This window comes from Rutidosis leptorrhynchoides, chromosome 7 (genome assembly GCF_046630445.1).
Source record: "Rutidosis leptorrhynchoides isolate AG116_Rl617_1_P2 chromosome 7, CSIRO_AGI_Rlap_v1, whole genome shotgun sequence".
NCBI classification, from domain to species: domain Eukaryota; kingdom Viridiplantae; phylum Streptophyta; class Magnoliopsida; order Asterales; family Asteraceae; genus Rutidosis; species Rutidosis leptorrhynchoides.
In genome coordinates this window covers 15,446,972-15,455,393 of record NC_092339.1, presented here as the reverse complement: position 1 = coordinate 15,455,393, position 8,422 = coordinate 15,446,972, and positions in this window count along the sequence as shown.

Below are 8,422 nucleotides of genomic sequence, written 5' to 3'. Positions count from 1 at the left end.
TTATTAATAAATAAAATTTTATATTAAATTTATATAATAAAATATACTTTTATATATATTAAGTAATAAAATTTATAGGGTTCATTTAATATCATAAAGATAATATGATAGGTATTATTAAAGTAAGTTATTACACGTAGTAAAATATGTTTGTATCACATATTTATTTGATAAAATAATATCTATAATGATAGTAAGTAAAAGTTGTATTATTTTGTAATAATAATTATTATTATAAAAATATCAATATTTATAATTACTAAGATGACATTATGATAAAACGATAATTCTAATTATGATAACTTTAATATTTACGATAATTTTTAATATTTTTTTTAAAATAATAATTCTATTTAAAATAATAATAATAATGATATTTTATAGTAACAATGACATTTCTATTAAAATGATAATTTTTGTTAAAATGATAGTTTTAATACTAACGATACTTTTAATAATAATAGTAATGATAAAAATAATAAGAACGATAATTTTATCTAAATCAATATCTTATAATATTTTAATTTCATCATGAAACTCTTACCCATTATTTCCTAATCGTTTCGTTTAATAGCTTTTAATCGTCTTTTATATCGTGTTCATAATAATGATAATAATAGTAATCAAAATAATTAGGTGTTACAAATATTTGTTTTAATTACAATAATATTAATAATGATAGTTACTATAACATTATTAACTATAATACTAATAATTATCTTAATGATAATATAGTAATAATAATAATAACAATAACAATAACCATTTTTAAATAATGATATATATATATATATATATATATATATATATATATATATATATATATATATATATATATATTAATAATGATAATAATAATAATACCAATAATAATAATAATAATAATAATAATAATAATAATTGGATAATAATAATAATACTAATGATAACTTTAACGATAATAACGATAGTAATAATAAAAAAAATAACAATTTTTAATGATAAATCCCTTTTATTGATAAAGATAATAATAATGATAATAATAAGATAAAACTAGAACGACGATAAAAACGACGATAATAATAATCATTTTTAATAAAAATATCGAAAATTCAATTGATTATAACTTCTAATCCGTTCATCGAAACCATTCGATATCTAAAGGAAAAGTTCTTAATTTTTCGCTAGCTTTCTAAGGACATGCATATCTTATACCTTATCTCAACCGCAAGTGTAACTAAATCAAGATTCAACCTAACCTGTCTAAGGGCAATATCAAAAGTACAAGCATGCATAATCCTAAATACTCGAGCACTAGTCAGGGATACACTATTAGTATGTAAAAGTTAAATTATGAGTACTCACGTATCAATATTGAGATTCAATATTGCAGGAAAGGTACGTAGACGCAACGGAAATGATAAACACTATATTGACCTCACGAGCATACCCATGAACCATACTCAATCACCTCCATAGCGATAACCCATAATTTCCTTAATCCTATCCCACTCGAAAAACAATTTCGAAATCACTCGGACAGCACTCCGTCGTAATATTTTATGTATACTAATAATATCTTGAAATAATACGGAGTAAATATATATATGTAAATCGATTGAGAGAGTTTAGAGAAAAATATTTTCAAGTTTCTATGAAATAATGAAACCTATTGAATTCTATTTATAATAGATTTTTGAATTATTAAAGTGAATTATTAAAGTATGAATTATTAAAGTGAATTATTAAAGTATGAATTATTAAAGTGAATTATTAAAGTATGAATTATTAAAGTATGAATTATTAAAGTGAATTATTAAAGTTAAAGTAAAGTAAAAATAAAGTAAAGGTAAAGTTTAAGTATAGTAAAAGTATAAAACTATGTACGTATAATACGCGTATAAATATATATAATATTAATTTAAATCGTTATATATATTTAATAAAATAAAATATAAATATCGTTATCTTTATCATACTAGTTAAGTAATGAGTTGTCAAAAGTGGTTCTATATATTTATAAAAGTTATGTACGTTTTAATAATACAGTTCTTTTTAAACTGGAAACGTTTTTGTACGTTTGAAACTAAATAGATCAATCGAGTCTTTATGTGATTCAATCTTCCACTATCCTTGGTCTAGTTCTCAATGATTGACAATTTGTTCTTATTTATAAATCACTTTACCATTTTCCGAATATTGTTAAAATGGAAAGATTTCTCAAATCAACGTGGGCCTTTCAACAGAGACTTGTAATCATAATTCAATATATCTGATAATTCAATCATTTGATCTTATCTTCTAATTCCATTGATAAACATTTTGAAACAGATACAATCATATAAAGTATTTAATCTAATATTTTGTTTACGTTTCAAGTTATAATATATATACACATATACATATATAATCATATTCGTTTAATGGTTCGTGAATCATTGGAACTTGGTCGAGGTTGAATGAATGTATGAACATAGTTTAAAATTCTTGAAATTTAACTTAACAAATATTGCTTATTGTGTCGGAAATATATAAAGATTAAAGTTTGAATTTGGTTGGAAATTTCGTGGTTGTCACATTAGATGTCAGTACAGGAGACGTGATTAGGACAAGTGATCATATTACTGTTAAGGTAGAATCATTGATTTGATAGTTCGATAGTGACTAATGTGAATATCTTATCTTTTGAAGATTTGAATGCAAGGTCGAGGACGGACAATAATAGTATTTGCAAATAAGACGAAGTAAGTAGGTATAGTTTATTGAATGTTGGGTCGGACTTTCAATTATGGTTGCTAAAGAGGACTTAGTAGAATTAAGATCGAGCTGGAACAGAGTTAGGTGTTTACCTACAAGGCTTATTGCTGTTTTGATAGTCTTAGATTGTAAAATCTATTTGATTGGGGTATAGTGGAGAATTTATAACTACTAGTGACTTGAGAAAATAGATTGTGTTGTATCGATGAACTTTATTAAGGTCTTGTTCCGAAATACTCGAAATGAAAGTGTGATTTAGAATGATGTATTACGTCTGGCCAACGGAAATACATTGTAGTAAATCATACAGTAGTTTCGAGAGTTGGAAGAGATGTAACGAGTGTTAGATTGGGTGTTGTTTGAAAATGAATGTGATTTTCGATGAACTATGGACCGAGAGTAGACTTTTCCGACATAGTAATGTTAGTTGAACAATATTTGGACCTAGGCTATTGATGATCGAATAAGCTTTAGTTTTGAGTTCTGATGAAGTTCGAAGCAAAAATTAAGTCGATGCAGAGATCATTTTAGTGGTGTCTAACGCGTGTATTGATATCGTTTGACGGACTTAATTGTTAGATGGATGTTTATTGCTTGTGGTAGTGGATATCGTTGACTTGAAATCCATGTTCGAATGATTAATGTTGGTTTAATATTGCATTTGTAAGTATTTCTTCTAATGATGATATGAATAAAGTTATGCTTTAAGTGATGAATTTTGGGTAAGTATCAACCTAGATAAGTGATTCATGACGAAACCCTTAAATATCGAACTTGAACTAGGTATTTAATTGAGAGTTCTGGTAGCATTTTAACCAAGTGACTATCTTTCTGATGTAACTGTAGCAGTAGTGGGCATGTGTATTGATGTTACTTGAGGAAATTAATACTTGGATAATTACTTTCAGAATGTGTGGACAATTATTCTTTACTCAAGATTTGTGATGTAATAATTGAATTGATTTGAAACCGGGTTGGTAAGCATTTCTACTATGATTGAGTTGACCAGAATCACGATTTAGTCATTGAATAATTGGGTGAATATTGAACCAAATAAGCGAATTTCAACGAAATTCTGAATATCGGGATTGAAACAAGTATTAAATTACGAAATTTGGGTAATTTAGTGTAATCTGAGTTGATTTGGCTATATTGTAGTGATGAAATTAGCTAAGTTTGTGTATTCTAAGGTAAATGATAACCATTATTCAGTGTTTTAGAGTGAGTTGATCTAGGAAATTCGATGAAGGTGACTCGGGGATAACCGCAAATCATGATTGACAGATATCACGTAGTGGGTCATTAGTAGTGACTCGAGGGTTAGTGTGTAAAACCTAGACATGAGATGGAATTTTCGTAGTATTTTGTAAAATTAATGATAGATCAAGTTTGGAATTCAGATGAAATTAGAATTGTTCAGTTATTAGATAGCGGCAGGTTGTCAGCATTGAATTTATTTAGCTCGTGGTAAAGACTGTTTTCTAGACCAGAATGTGAGGAACGATTCGGATATTGTGTAATGTAAGTAAGTAAGTTTGCAGATCGGCATATAGCGGATCTCGACACTTGGATAGTAGACTAGCAGATGATGTGTTTGGCCTTAGACCGATAAGTTAGCTTTTGACCTACGAGAATGGACGGAGCTTTGTATGGCATATGACCGTAGGACATGATTTGACTTAGGTTACGTTGTGGCCCGTTTTGGTGATTTGTAATACCCATGACCTTCATTGATTTAGTGATGTAGAATTGTGGGCTTAACTGAGTTGCGTTTTCATGTGACACGTTGACAACAGACTGATGACTTAGAATAAACTGAATATAAGATTTAATGGGTTAACTTTATGGGTAATCTCGAAATTTGATGGATCAGTCCGATTCAATGAAATTGACAGTATATAACCGTTGGTATCTTCGGAAAGTGGGGTGTAGTGACAGTTTGACGTGAAACTTTTTGTGGAAGTCAATTAAGTTGATGATGGGTCTATATTATACGTTTGGGTTGTCTTTTATTTGAATGAATGTTGATTGCATCTAGTGTTGAATTATTTAATCGTTATCCTCTTAGCATAGTGCTAGGATAAAAGATGACGTGCGCGGCCTTGTTAAACAGTTGATTGTTGGTACTTGGTTACCCCTTCAAGCGATAATTGTAATGCTATAGACAATTGTAGGATAAATTATCTGAATGTGTATTGCATGATTGGAGTTGGTCGTAACAGAAAGGGTTAGCATTGACTTAGTGACGGTGAGTATTTAAATTAATGATTTTCGCTTATAGGTTGGCAGATGAGAAAACTAATGAACCTTGGTAATGCATGTTATCTTAGGATGTGTTTTGGTGTAGCTACCGGTGTGACCAATTGTGTTGGTATTTGTTCCCTGTGACCCATGTTGGCTATGACTTAGTAGATTCCGAGGACGGAATCTCTTTAAGGGGGTAGATTTGTAACACCCTCGAAGCGGGCCTAGCTGTTAGATTACTATTTTACCCTCAGGTTGTGTGGTGTTATTATATGCTTTTATTCTAATTTTATATTTTGTATTATTTAATGTTGTGGATAGGACCAGTTTGTGACAAGGGTCACAGAACAGGTTTGTTTATTTAATTTGGACTCCGTTAGGGCAGTCAAATTAGGTACGAAAGATATTAGATAACTGGTAAATACCCGTGTGTAATGGGGTATGGTGTTTGGCTTAAATATATAAGCTGGGAGATAGCTTTTTCTTTCATTTTCTTGAATGTTCTAAATAATACCCCGTACCAAATTCCTTCTCCTTTGAAACCCTAATCATCAAAACTTGTTCTTGAGCTCAAATTGATCTTAGAATCTTGTTCTTTGTTGTCTACTGATTCTAACAAGGTAAGTAACATGTATTTTTGTGTTCAATTCGATGTTAAATTCATAGTTTTGTGTGGGTTTTGTAAAAAGCTTGAATTTGTGTCAAAACTAGTGATTTAAGTGTTGTTATGGTCAAATTGTTGTGGGTTTTGAGTCTATAACAAGTAGTGAACAAGTTGTGGTCGATTTTTGGCGTTTAAAACGAGCTCTAGATCGAGATTTGAGGATTTCATCATGAAGTCCGTAGCCTTTGTTCAGTTTCTGAGGAAGATGAATACAGTCGGCCGACTGTCGGTCGACAGTCGACCGACTGAGGGTTGAACCGACCGACTGGTGAGTGAACCGACCGACTGAGTTTGACTTTCGGCCGATTGTGTAAATACTAAATAAGTCGACCGATTGAGAAAGTTAGTCGACCGGTTGTGTCAACAGTCGACCGACTGTCTACGTCAGTCGACCGATTGAGGAGACAGTCGACCGACTGTGTGTTCAGGGCAGAATATTTTACCTAAGTGTTGATTGTTAGCCGTTATGCTGCCAGTTTGTATATTGATGGAATATGTGTGTATGTATATATGTATATATATTATGATTATAATATTGTTAGCATTTGGAATATGATTTGCTAACTTGTGAGTATTGTTTTCAGGTAATACAGACGGGGAAAAGACTCGGTGATATTAGACTACTGAGTGATGCCGGTATCGGTGAGTGGGACTAACTGGAGAATATAGTATATATTAGCATGTTATATTATGACTGCCATGCTTGTTAGATATACGTATTGTTGTGGTTAGTTAGTTCCTTGTGATGACTGCATGTTGGTTGATGCTTGTCTGCTGGAGCCCAGTGCGTCCCTATTGTGTGGTGGCCTCGGTAGGAGAGATCAACCTGCGGGTTGGGTTCCTCATGTGGTGGCCTAGACAGCCGTGGTGTATATATATGTGAATGACGCGTCCGTCTCGTGTGGATTATGTATATACATACGGTGGTGGAGGAACTTCTGGTAAGCCCCAGTCCGATCAGCTGGTGGTTAATGGTTTGGCCGAGCCGCCAGAGTCTCTGTAGACGGCACTTGGGTGATGTTTGTGTGTTAGACTATGTGACATGAGTAGTATGACGGCTCCTGTATACTATTGCCTATAGTTAGTTGAACTCACTTAGCTTCGTGCTAATCCCCCACATCTTCCCTGCAGGTTATGGATTTGTTGTATGCTAGTTATCAAGGTGAAGATGGGATGCTGGAAGATATGTTTGACAAAGCCGGAAACTCTGATGTCGCGTCTTTTCTATTAAAGTTGTGTTTACGTTTTAATATAGCACCCGGTCGTTTATATACTGACGAGTTTATTATTAATGGGATTTTATGTATACACATGTTTATATTATATATCTATAAATTGGTCTTCCGCTGTAATTTATAAAAAAAAAAAAAAATCTGGGGTGTTACAGAATATCTGATTGATATATTTAACTACTGAGTTAAAAGATTATGTCAATCGATTGAATTAAAAGATATTTATTGAGTCCCTTAAGAATTATAATATTATTACGAGTTTCTGTTGTGAGGTCCACGTTGATTTGGGAAATCATTCATGTTTAACGGTATTCAGAATAAATGGTAAAGTGTTTGTTTAAATAACGTAATTTGGACACATACAATAATAAGGAATATTAACTGTTAGAATTAGATATATGAATAAATTGCGATATGTATTTTAAAATGTGTTTATAAATATTAAGAATAGATATTAACTTGGTTATGAAACGTTTGATAAATACTATTATATTAATAAATAACGAGACAATGATTTATAGAAGTAAATGACCAAAACACTCGAAAGATTAAGATATACTTTGAGTGGTATAGTTTATTGATAATTTAAGACTATATTTTAACAAAGGTACGAGTCACGAAACGTAAAGTGATAGTTTTCTAAGCATACGAAAATGCGTTCGAGAAACCGGAACCGAGGCATAAGTCGAGTGACAACGTACGAGACATCGAAACGAAAATTTCAAGTCAACTATGCACGAGAATATAATATAATATATAATTAATTAATATAAATTATATATATTATATATTAATAAATAAATATGTCGACAAACAAGAAAACAAAAGTTTGTGAGCTGGATCAGAGGGCCATGCGATCGCATGGCCTTGAAGCACAAATCCCATGCGATCGCATGTGGTGCTTTTTCAGAAAAGGTTCTATAAATTGCACGATTTCAGTTCTGTTTTCTCACACTCTTAATATTACTTCGTAAGTATTTATTTATATTATTATTATTATTATTAAGATTAATATTATTATTAATCTTATTATTATTAGTATTATTAATTAGTATTATACATAAAATACTACGACGAGGTTATGAGCGTGTTACCTTCAAAATGGGTTTTCGAGCGGGATAGAACTAAGAAAATTATGGGTTATAGCTATGGAGGTTATGGGTAATCTTCGTGGGTATTGTTCGCAAGTCAAACCTAGTGTTTATCATCTCTGTTACGTCTACGTACTATCTTACAATATTGAATCTCAATATTGATACGTAAGCACTCATATTTTATCTTTTATATATTAATTGTGTATCCATGTCTAGTGCTCGAGTATATATATTTGTGCATGCTTGTATGCTAAATTTCATCGTTAAACAATTTATGATGAATCACGAATTAAATACATATATTACTGATAAAAGGTATATGATATGCATGTTTTTGGAAAGCTGGCAAAAAATCAATAACTTTTCATTTAGATATCGAATAGTTTTGATGAACGGATTAAAAGATATGATCAACTGAATTATGATTGACGTTAATTGAAATTTCTTTTGAA